At 41.7% G+C, this 12,164-nt stretch overlaps 1 long non-coding RNA gene and 1 pseudogene across 1 annotated transcript in view; one reads left to right on the plus strand and one right to left on the minus strand.

Moving 5' to 3' along the window:
• LOC140641160 (uncharacterized) overlaps positions 1 to 12,164 on the plus strand; it is a 198,838-nt gene that overhangs the window by 6,541 nt on the left and 180,133 nt on the right. The window lies entirely within an intron of this gene.
• LOC140640845 (probable ATP-dependent RNA helicase DDX43 pseudogene) lies at positions 3,667 to 5,463 on the minus strand (annotated as a pseudogene).

A 12,164-nucleotide genomic window follows, 5' to 3' on the forward strand; every position in this document is an offset into this window, starting at 1 on the left:
ATGTAGAAGTCTTCCGTAGAGAATACAGCAGTGAATAAAATCTGCTTATGGTTATTTACTTAAGGAATATGTCTTTTCAAAAAATGTAGTTAGGGCAAGTGAATATGGGTTCACATATGGGTGAACAGCAGAGTGACGGGATGTGGTGACATGGTAGGACCTTGTCAGGCCCAAATGCAGTAGGGCAGGGCCAGCTCCTCAGGCATGGCACCGGGAGGGTCCTGGGAAGGCAAGTCCTGCAGGGGAAGCCTAGCAGGGATATCTGGCACGGGATGCCATGAAGGACAACAGAACCCGTGGTCCCGTGGGAATGGGGTGGTAGGCATGTGGTGGCCAGGCCCAAGCAGTAACCTGGTGATTATCAAATATGCCTGCAATTCACTGGCCTTCATTTGTACCAACTGCTTCGGATCCTTTCATTCAAGCCCTGGTCCTCTCTCCTCTTCCTGGTTTCACTCCATCCCGGTGCCCACAGGCCTGCCGCATGCTGGACTGAGTTGCTGTGTGTAGCTCATGCCCCCTCATGGCCCTTCTCTGACCGTCAGGGCTCTCCTGGCCACTCTGTGCCTTCACTCTTCACTCCTCATCAATTCTGGCTGCTCTGAGTCACTCTGGGCACCCATATGTGAACCCATATTCACAGATGTACCTGTCATGTGACCATAACATGGGGAAGTGAGTTTGTTGAGAGCACGTGTTTTTTCCAGTCTACCTCTGTATGTTTTATCTTTGTGGAAGATAATATCTAGTATTTTTGCTGCCCACAGATTGTGTGGGTGGGGCAACTCAGACTCTTCCTGCCAGACCTGCAGTGCAGCAAGACCAGGATTTTCACTGTAGCAGGTCAAGAAATCTGGAAGGAGTGACCTCTCTCCTCATATCTTTAACCTTACCACAATAGCTTTGATTATGTTATCTTATTCAGGAGGAAAACCAGTTAACTGGTCATTATCTTTGAATTTACCTAGGAAGTTTGGGAAAACCTGAGAAATAAAAGCCATCATGTATCAAAGATGAGTTCAGAAAAGGGTTTTTTAAATTCCATTTGCTTCATTGAGTTAGGGATCAAGTTATATGTTAATTGACTGGTAAAGAAATCCTACTGAAAATTTTATTCCATATGCAGGGAAAGTAGTCTGATTAGTAAAAAGCCTGAATTACAGTGTGTGTGTGAGTATTTTAAGAGCTACCTTTGCTTTACTTTCAATTCATGCAATAATGGGACTAACAAAGTGTTTTGCATTCTAGTCTTCTCTTCATGTATTTATGCCAGTTGGATATAAACAGATGAGTCCTTAAAACATTTATTTTTGTTTTAAGGTGGTCAAAATTTTAGGGTATTGATTTGCTTGGGAGCACTCTCCATTGTACATAGGAGCATGTCAGCCCAAACTAGTTCAAAAGAGCATCATTTTGAAATTGTTGAAACCTTCATTATTCCTACTGTAAATTCAGATTGAAAACCAAATATCCAATCATGGATCAAACTTGATTTTTCTGCCTAACTTTGAGATTTTTTTTCATCTTCACGTTGGAGAAAATGTTGCCACCTGAATTGTCTTGATGGGTTTGATGTGCTTTGGAGGACACAGGCCTTGCCAACTGCAGACATCTGTGCTCAGCACACCCTTCACTCCAGACTCCAGCATCTGTTGTGGGTGTAAAAATGGTTTTATACAGCCCCTCCAATAAATGACTGAAAAAAAAATAAGCCTCACATGATGATTATCATGTGTATGTCTGAAGATGCTGGCTGTATTGGTCAAGACGTATCTGGCCAGTTAGCATTGATTGACTCCTCCTGCTATGCTTCTTCTACCTTTTACTGCAAACTCAAAATCTGATTTTGCTTTGTGGGGGATGGTAGAGATCGAAGAAGATGAAAGCATCTTACCACAGGCAGACCAGACCAGTGCTTCTTGAATTCATGCTTTCAAAACACAGATTGCTGGGCTCTACTCCCAGATATCCTGACTCAGTGTCAGAAATTCACCAAATGTCCATGTCTAACAAGTGCTCAGGTGGTGCTGATGTTGCTGGCCCGTGGAACATGCTTCAAGCAGCACTGGCCTAGGTCATTCATTTGGAAGAAACTGCACTGGTAACAGTGGAACTGCAGTTCCAAAGTCATCAGGATGTGATCTGCAGAGCAGAGGCAGGTAAAGCAATGCATAGGGTGACCAGCTGTCCAGATTGACCTGTACAGTCTTGGCTTTGGCACTAAAAGTCTTGTGTTCCAGGGAAACACTCATTCCCAGGCACACAGGAAATTTAGTCCCTCAGAAAACATAGTAGTCTGGCTTCTTGTGGTCGCTTTGTCATTGTGTTTCATTTAAATTTTAAACCCAAGACGAGCCACTGAGTATGCTGTGAAATGACAAGTTACCATGTACAACTGAGGACTCCCAGGTCGGATGCTAAGCTTTTCTTTTAAGATTTTATTTGTTTATTTGTGAGAGACCGAGACACAGGCAGAGGGAGAAGCAGACTCCCTGTGGGGAGCCCGATGTGGAACTCAATCCAGGATCCCAGGATCACACCCTGAGCCAAAGGCATATGCTCAACCACTGAGCCACCCAGGCATCACTCCTAAGCTTTTCTAAACCCCTTTTCTCACAAGTCATGGTAGATCAGAGTATCCATACCTGCCTGCACTTTGGAATCACCTGGGGAGCCTAAGAGAAAAAAAATGAAACAGCTGCCTGTGTTTTACACCTACCCAATTGTGAGTTAATTGATTTACAGGGTGTGACCTAGGCTCTTACAGTTTTTGAAGGTCCCTGATGATTCTACTCTGCAGACAAGTCTTGGGATCCCCATATTGGATGGTTGTCAAAGATGGTGGCCCTCCCTCCCTCTTTCTGCACCTGTGCCATTTTCACATCAAGAGATGCGATCTGTTTCTTGAGTTGCACTGCTCTTGTGACTCGCTTTGGACAATAAGATTCAATGAAAGTGAATTCTGAAGCCTGAGAGCCCAGGCCATAAGAGAACTGGTAGCTTTTCTTTCCTCATGGAAGGCAGTCTCCACGTGTGAGAGATCTGACTATCCTGAGCGCACAGTGCTGTGTGAGGAGGCGCCTGGTCATGGGGGAGGGTGAGCCACCACAGGAAGGAGCAAGTGAGGCAGAGATAGTGAATGACACTTGCTTGGATCTCGTAGCCCACCCAGCCCAGACAACAACTGAATTTGGCTGCGTGGGTGACCCCAGCTGGTGCCACCAGGATCGGAAACAAGCATGTAGGACCCCTCATCGTTGCCTTAAGTCATTTCATTTTGAGTGGTTTGTTACAGAACAACATATAGCCCAAACACAAGTGTTTTCTTTGCACTTAATGGTAATAAAAATAGAGGGGGAGCATTTTGGAAGGCCCTATGTAAATGAATTGTCTGTTTACTGTCTCCAGGTTAATTAAAGTGCAAAGCCAATCCAGCCCATATTGCTGAATATTCAAAGGAAAATTAATTTTTTAAACACTTTTGATTTTATTAAAGAAAGCATAAAATGTCAAATTCTACACTTTTAAACACACTTCTTTTAAGAATCCATTGTCTCTTCATAGTGGGCCAGCATTTTCCCAGTATTTCTGGATATTCTAAATAGTGTAGCTCTAAAAAAATCTTGATATCTTTGAATAGGCTGGCACCACTTTTCAACAAGGAGATTAATAAAACTTCTTGGGTTTTCCTTGGGGTTTCCCCAACTTTTTTTCCATTTCTTTTCTAGTCTATTTGCCTCATACCTCTCAGCCATTGCCACAAGTTCCTCTGGGATGCTCTGATGTGCTCTTTCCAGAATATTAATTAATTTGCCAGCAACTTCCACTCATTTTTAGTGAGGAGTGTAATAGATAGCCCTGTCTTCCCTGCTTTTCCAGTATGCCCCACTCTGGGTACATATTCTTCGATGTTCTGGGGGGAATCGTAATTATAGACATGTGCGATATTGTGGACATCGAGACCTCTCAATGTCAAGTCGGTGGCAATCAATATTCTTACTTTACCTGCTTTAAAGTTTTCTAATGCTCTCTCAGTCACACTGTTCTCGATTGCCATGAAGAGATTTTACTGATACATGTCGCAGAATCAGGTCACTTGATAAATGGTTAGCAATGGCTTGGCTTTTCGGCTGACAAACACTATGACTTTGTCCTGGGGAGACATGCTTTCTAGAAAACATTGGATATGAGAGTGTTTTTCCGCTTCTGTGGTGACAATTATGTTCTGTTTTTATGGTACTTACAGCAACTAAATCCAAAGTGCCAACATACACAATCATTGGCGCTTTCAAATATGACTGTGCAAGTCGACGGACAGCATATGGCCAGGTTGCACTTGTTATAATGGTCTGCCTATCTGGGCGCACATCTAACAAAATCTTAATTATCTGGGGTTCAAACCCCATATCTAGCATCTTGTCAGCTTCATCTAATACCAAGTAGGTTACACTTTTGAGGTTGATGAAGTTATTCATCTGTAGATCATTCAGCCTCCCAGGAGTTGCAATAACAATATCTACTCCTTTTTTAAGGTCTTGGATTTGTCCATTTCTATCACCACCACCATATATACACACACTTTTAAGGCCTTCATATGAATATTTAGAACATTCAGCTTCTACCTGAAGTGCTAATTCCCTCTTGGGTGTGAGGACTAACATGCTGGGTCCATTCCTTTTATCTCTAATTACAGGCTGTGCGTCCAAATGAATGAATCCGGGCATTAAGTAAGACAACGTCTTCCCCATTCCGGTTTGAGCTACTCCAATGAAATCTATTCCTTGTAGAACTATTGGCCATGCCTATGACTAGATCGGCGTTGGCTTTTGAAATCCTGCCCTTTTAAAGTTTTCCATAACTTCTGGATAATACTGCAAAGCATCCTAAAATTTACAATTAGGATTGGGTATATGGAGCTCCTGGCCTTCTTTCAAGTCATCACACATTATATTATTATTTTCTTTCCTCTAAGAGTCTACCTGCTCTTGTGACATTGAACTTGTTTCTGATTGCCTGTAAAAGTTTTTCTTAATCGGAGATACGTCAATTCTAGGTTTCAAATTGTAATTTTCTTGTTTTTCAACAAGATTATCTATCACTGTTTTGGCCTTTGCTTGCATCACCCTGTTCCCAAAAATTCTGACCTCTGCTTCTGTAAAAGCTTTTATTATCCGTATTTTCGTGTTTGTTGTACTTTGGATGTCTTTTATTTTGGACCCCCCACGACCGATCACAGCGCTGACCCACACGTTCTTCAATCCAAAGCAGAGCGACGGTTCCAGGGGACCAGCGGCCACAGGCTGCTGGAGGCCCGAGGCCGCCCCTGCCGCCCCTGCCGGCCTCCCTACTTCTTCGATTCGGGTCCTCAGCCGACCTCCTCTCTGGAGCCCGGGACACTGCCGAGCTTCGCCGAGAAGCAACAACCCATGACGAGGCGTTGGCACCTGCTTCTTGCCTTGACATGGTTCCATAAGGAAGATCCGGCGTGTCCGACGACGCTCCAGTCCGGGTCTGTACCACTCCACGGTGCCATCGTAGTTTTCTCGGAAAATTATTAATTATATCAACAGAATTATTGGCGATACTGTGCAAAGAGATTTCAGCCTTGTCAACACAATAGCTTCAACAATGCCTGCTCTTGCATCCTCTAGAAAGCAGAGCCCAAGCCAGGGTTCAGAGCACTGTCAGTTTGTCCAGGATGTGCAGTCCAGGAGTGTGGGGGTGAACAAGGCAAGAGAAAAGGTAAGGTGATGCTGTTCAATGCCACATATATTCTCACTAGCTGCGTTGACCAGTGAGCTGAGTGGGATAGGGCATGCTGTGTCACTGCATGCACGTTTACTTGGCATGTGGGACTTCTCCAGAAGGCTTGCAAGGAAGAACTATTCTGTGGGGTAGTTTATGGAAAGAAAAAGAAAGAAGAACATAGCTTCTTTTATTTCTTATTGAGCACCTCTTACCCCATGGAGGGGCTGATGCCAGGTACTACTGAGTGGCTACCTGGGGATCCAGGCACAGTGCCACACAAGTCCCCAAAGTAGAAGGACACCTGTGTGTGGATGAGATGCTCACCAGGAGAGACAGAGAAGAAGAAAAGTTTGAGGGTATCTGATAAATGTTCTTTGGTTGGTTGGTTTTTACCAAAACAAATACCGTGGGCTGTCTTTTTACTTTGTTTCTGTTCTTGCCAACTATATTCTGAAGCTGAGGTGATCCACAAGTATAGATTCCCATTCTGCCATTAGCCATATGTGCAGTGGCCGTTCCAACACAAATGCAAGGTTCCTTGTCACTGGTCTTTTCCCTCCCAGTCATCCCACCAAACAGGACATTCTCCCTGGACATTTGCAAAATGGTCACAGCAGCTCTGTTTTCATCTTTGATCCCCAAGGTTCAAAGGTTCTTATTTTACAGTTTTGCAGAGCTAAGTCTTTGTGGTAGAGAAGGTAGGGTGTACATGCTTTATATAGTCTTGCAATAAGTGGACAACTTTGAGCTGTCACTTCTGAACTTCCTTCTTGATGAGGTGTTACCTCTTTTCCTCATCAGGTCTTTTTTTTTTTTTTTTTTTTTTTTTCAGCAGGGAAGAAAAAAAACAGAGAAGGAGATTTCGAATGTAAATCTCAAGGCATGTTCTCTTATTTTATGAGGCTGGGTGGTTACTACATATCAATAGCATTTTTTTTAAAGATTTTATTTATTTATTCATGAGAGTCAGAGAGAGGGAGAGAGGCAGAGACACAGGCAGAGGGAGAAGCAGGCTGCATGCAGGGAGCCTGACATGGGACTTGATCCCGGGTTTCCAGGATCACACCCTGGGCTGAAGGCGGCGCTAAATCGCTGAGCCACCAGGGCTGCCCAAGAATGTGCATGGTCTTTGGAAAAGAAAAGCCCTACACCTGGGGTATCATTTTCTGGTGACAATTGCTGCATTCACCTTATTCTCAAGTGAAGGAGATTTGGCATGCATTTGATGTCCAGGGACTAGTCTCTGCTTCCTAGGAGGATGGATTTTCTAAGTGTCCCCCTGAATGAGTGATAGGTCTTTGGACCCAATGGTTGCTGCTGAATGGAACATAAACTCTGTATGTGAACCTAACAGAGGCATTGCCTTATTTGGCTCTTTGCTTTAGTAAATGAAAGAAATCCAGTTCCAGCAGACACAAAAAAGAGAATAGGTTGGCTCAGAGAAGACAAAAAGCTGTGTGTAGGACCAACTGTATGCAGGATTGAAGCAGTCATACAAAAAATCCTCTCCCTTTTGCTTTTCTTTTTTTAAAATTTAAGTTTGATTTGCCAACATATAGTGTAACACCCAGTGCTCATCCAGTCAAGTGCCCTCCTCACTGCCCATCACCGGATTACCCCAACCCCCTGTCCTGCTCCCTTCCACAACCCTTTGTTTGTTTCCCAGAGTTAGGAGTCTCTCATCATTTGTCTCCCTCTCTAACTTTTTCCACTCAGTTCCCCTCCTTTCCCTTATAATCCCTTTCACTATTTCTTATATTTTCCATATGAGTGACATCATTTGATGATTATCCTCTGATTGAGTTATTTCACTCAGTATAATACCCTCCAGTTCCATCCACATCAAAGTAAATGGTGGGTATTCATTCTTTCTGATGGCTGAGTAATACTCCATAGTGTATATAGACCACATCTTCTTTATCCATTCATCTGTTGAAGGACATCGTGGCTCCTTCCAGCTTGACTATTGTGGACATTGCTGCTATAAACATTTCGGTGCAGGTGTCCTGACATTTCACTGCATCTGTATCTTTGGGGTAAATCCCCAGTAGTGCAATTGCTGGGTCGAAGGGCAGTTATATTTTTAACTTTTTGAGGAACCTCCACACAGTTTTCCAGAGTGGCTGCACCAGTTTGCATTCCCACCAACAGTGCAAAAGGGTTCCCCTTTCTCCACATCCCCTCCGACATTTGTTGTTTCCGGTCTTGTTAATTTTCACCATTCTCACTGGGGTGAGGTGGTATCTCATTGTAGTTTTGATTTGTATTTCCCTGATGGCAAGTGATGTGGACCATTTTCTCATGTGCTTGTTGGCCATGTCTATGTCTTCCTCTGTGAGATTTCTCTTCATGTCTTCTGCCCACTTCATGATTGGATTGTTTGTTTCTTTGCTGTTGAGTTTAATAAGTTCTTTATAGATCTTGAATACTAGCCGTCTATCTGTAGGTCATTTGCAAATATCTTCTCCCATTCTGTAGGTTGTCTCTGAGTTTTGTTGACTGTATCCTTTGCTGTGCAAAAGCTTCTTATCTTGATGAAGTCCCAATAATTCATTTTTGCTTTTGTTTCCTTTGCCTTCGTTGATGTATCTTGCAAGAAGTTGCTGTGGCCAAGTTCAAAAAGGGTGTTGCCTGTGTTCTCCTCTAGGATTCTGATGGATTCTTGTCTCATGTTTAGATCTTTCATCTGTTTTGAGTTTATCTTTGTGTCTGGTGAAGAGGATGGTGTAGTTTCATTCTTTTGCATGTTGCTGTCCCATTTTCCCAGCACCATTTATGGAAGATACTGTCCTTTTTTCAAGGGATAGTCTTTCCTGCTTTGTTGAAAATTAGTTGACCATAGAGCTGAGGGGCCATTTCTGGGTTCTTTATTCTGTTCCATTGATCTGTGTGTCTGTTTTTGTGCCAGTACCACACTCTCTTGATGATCACAGCTTTGTAGTACAACTTGAAATCCGGCATTGTGATGCCTCCGGCATTGGTTTTCTTTTTCACTATTCCTCTGGCTGTTCGGGGTCTTTTTTGATTCCATACAAATCTTATTTGTTCCAACTCTGTGAAGAAAGTCCATGGTATTTTGATAGGGATTGCATTGAACATGTAAATTGCCCTGGGTAGCATAGACATTTTCACAATATTTATTCTTCCAATACATGAGCTTGGAATATTTCTCCATCTCTTTGTGTCTTCCTCAGTTTCTTTCAGAAGTGTTCTGTAGTTTTTAGTATAGATCCTTTACGTCTTTGGTTAGGTTTATTCCTAGGTATCTTATGCTTTTGGGTGCAATTGTAAATGGGATTGATTCCTTAATTTCTCTTTCTTCAGTCTCATTGTTAGTGCATAGAAATGCCACTGATTTCTGTGCGTTGATTTTTGTATCCTGTCACTGCTGAATTGTTGTATGAGGGCTAGCAATCTTGGGGTGGAGTCTTTTGAGTTTTCTATGTACAGTATCATGTCATCTGAGAAGAGGGAGTTTGACTACTTCTTTGCCAATTTGAATGCCTTTTGTTTCTTCTTGTCTGATTGCTGAGGCTAAGACTTCTAAGTAATATGTTGAATAGCAGTGTTGAGAGTGGACATTCCTGCCATGTTCCTGATCTTAGGGAAAAGGCTCTCAGTTTTTCGCCATTGAGAATGATATCGCTGTGGGCTCTTCATAAATGGCTTTTAAGATATCGAGGAATGTTCCTTCTATCCCTACACTGAAGAGTTTTGATCAGGAATGGATTCTGTATTTTGTCAAATGCTTTCTCTGCATCTATTGAGAGGATCATACGGTTTTTGTTTTTTCTCTTGTTGATGTGATCTATCACACTGATTGTTTTACAAGTGCTGAACCATCCTTGCATCCCAGGGTTAAATCCCACTTGTTCATGGTGAATAATCCTCTTAGTGTACTGTTGGATCCCATTGGATGGTATCTTGATAATTTTTCCATCCATGTTCATCAGGGATACTAGTCTTTGATTTTGCAATCAAGGTGATGCTGGCTTCATAAAATGAGTTTGGAAGTATTTCCTCCTTTTCTATCTATCGAAGCAGCTTTAGCAGAATAGGTATTTCTTCTTTAAACGTTTGATAGAATTCCTCTGGGAAGCCATCTGGCGCTGGACTTTTCTGTCTTGGGAGGTTTTTGATGACTGATTCAATTTCCTCCCTGATTATTAGCCTGTTTAGGTTTTCTATTTCTTCCTGTTCCAGTTTTGATAATTTGTGGTTTTCCAGAATGCATCCATTTCTTCTAGATTGCCTAATTTATTAGCATATAGCTGCTCATAACATTTTTAAAATCGTTTTGTATTTTCTTGGTATTGGTGGTGATCTCTCCTTTTTCATTCGTGATTTTATTAATTTGAGTCTTTTTTTCTTTTTAATAAGGCTGGCTAATGGTTTATCTGTCTTATTAATTCTTTCAAAGAACCAACTCCTGGTTTTGCTGATCTGTTCCACAATTCTTCTGGTCTCTATTTCATTGAGTTCTGCTCAAATATTTATTATCTCTCTTTTTCTACTTGGTCTGCTTGGTTTAGGCTTTACTTGCTGTTCTTTCTCTAATTCCTTTACGTGTGAGGTTAGTTTGTGTATTTGAGTTTTTCCCAATTTTTTGAGGGAGGCTTGTATTGTGGTGTATTTCCCTCTTAGGACTGCTTTTTCTGTATCCCAAAGATTTTGAATGGTTGTTTCTTCATTTTCATTAGTTTCCATGAATCTTTTTAATTCTTCTCTAATTTCCTGGTTGACCCATTCATCTTTTAGCAGGATGCTCTTTAATCTCTATGTGTTTGGGTTTCTTCCAAAATTCATCTCATGATTGAGTTCTAGTTTCAAAGCATTGTGGTCTGAAAATATGCAGGGGACAATCCCTATCTTTTGGTATCAGTTGAGACCTGATTTGTGACCCAGTATGTGGTCTACTCTGGAGAAAGTTCCATGTGTTCTTGAGAAGTATGTGTATTCAGTTGCGTTCAGATGCAAAGTTCTGTGTGTATCTGTGGAATCCATCTGGTCCAGTGTATCATTTAAAGCCCTTGTTTCTTTGGTGATGTTCTGCTTAGAAGCTCTGTCATTTGCAGAAAGTGCCACGTTGAAGTCTCTTACTAGTAGTGTATTATCTAAGTATGTCTTTACTTTGGTTATTAATTGATTGATATACTTGGCAGCTCCCACATTAGGGGCATAAATATTCATGATTGTTAGGTCTTCTTGTTGGATAGATCCTTTAAGTATGATAGAGTGTCCCTCTTCATCTCTTACTACAGTCTTTGGGATAAACTTTAATTTATCTGCTATGAGGATTGCTACCCCAGCTTTCTTTTGAGGACCATTGGAATGGTAAATGGTTCTCCAACCTTTCATTCTCAGGCTGTAGGTGTCCTTAGGTCTAAAATGAGCCTCCTGTAGACAGCATATAGATGGGTCTTGCTTTTTTATCCAGTTTGAAACCCTGCATCTTTTGATGGGATCATTTAGCCCATTCATGTTCAGAGTAACTATTGAAAGATACGAATGTAGTATCATCGTAATACCTATTCAGTCCCTGTTTTTGTGGATTATTTCTTTGGGCTTCCTCTTTCTTTTACAGAGTCCCCCTTAATATTTCTTGCAGAGCTGGTTTGGTAGTCACATATTCTTTCAGTTTCTGCCTATCCTGGAAGCTCATTCTCTCTCCTTCTATTCTGAATGAGAGCCTTGCTGAATAATGTATTCTTGGCTGCATGTTCTTCTCACTTAGGACCCTGAGTATATCCTGTCAGCCCTTTCTGGCCTACCAGGTCTCTGTGGAGAGATCTGCTATTAATCTGATATTTCTCTCCATATAAGTTAAGAATCTCCTGTCTCGAGCTGCTTTTAGGAATTTCTCTTTATTTTTGAAAATTGCAATTTTCACTATTAAATGTTGACGTGTCGAATGGTTTTTATTGGTATTTTGGGGGTTCCTATCTCTTGGCTCTGAATGCCTGTTTCCTTCCCCAGCTTTGAGATGTTCTCAGCTATGATTTGTTCAAATATACTTTGTCATCTTTTCTCTCTCTCAGTATTCTGGAATCCCAATTAGACATATATTCTTCCTTCTCAAGCTATCATTTTTTCCCCCCAAGCCTTTCCTCATGGTCTCTGAATTGTTTTTCTCTTTTTTTTCCTCAGCTTCCTTCCTTACCATCAACCTGTCTTCTATGTCAGTCACTCTCTCTCCTAACTCATTAACTCTAGCATTTAGGATCCAGTTTGGATTGTATCTCATTTAATCTGTTTTTAATTTTGGCCTTATTAGATCGCAATTCTGCACTAATGACATCTCTAGAGTCCTTTACACTTTTTTTTCCAGAGCCACCAGTAGCTTTATAACTGTACTTCTGAATTTAATTTCTGACATCGTATTGAAATCCAAATTCTGTATCCCTGGGGCAGAGATT

This window comes from Canis lupus, chromosome 10 (assembly GCF_048164855.1).
Source record: "Canis lupus baileyi chromosome 10, mCanLup2.hap1, whole genome shotgun sequence".
NCBI classification, from domain to species: domain Eukaryota; kingdom Metazoa; phylum Chordata; class Mammalia; order Carnivora; family Canidae; genus Canis; species Canis lupus.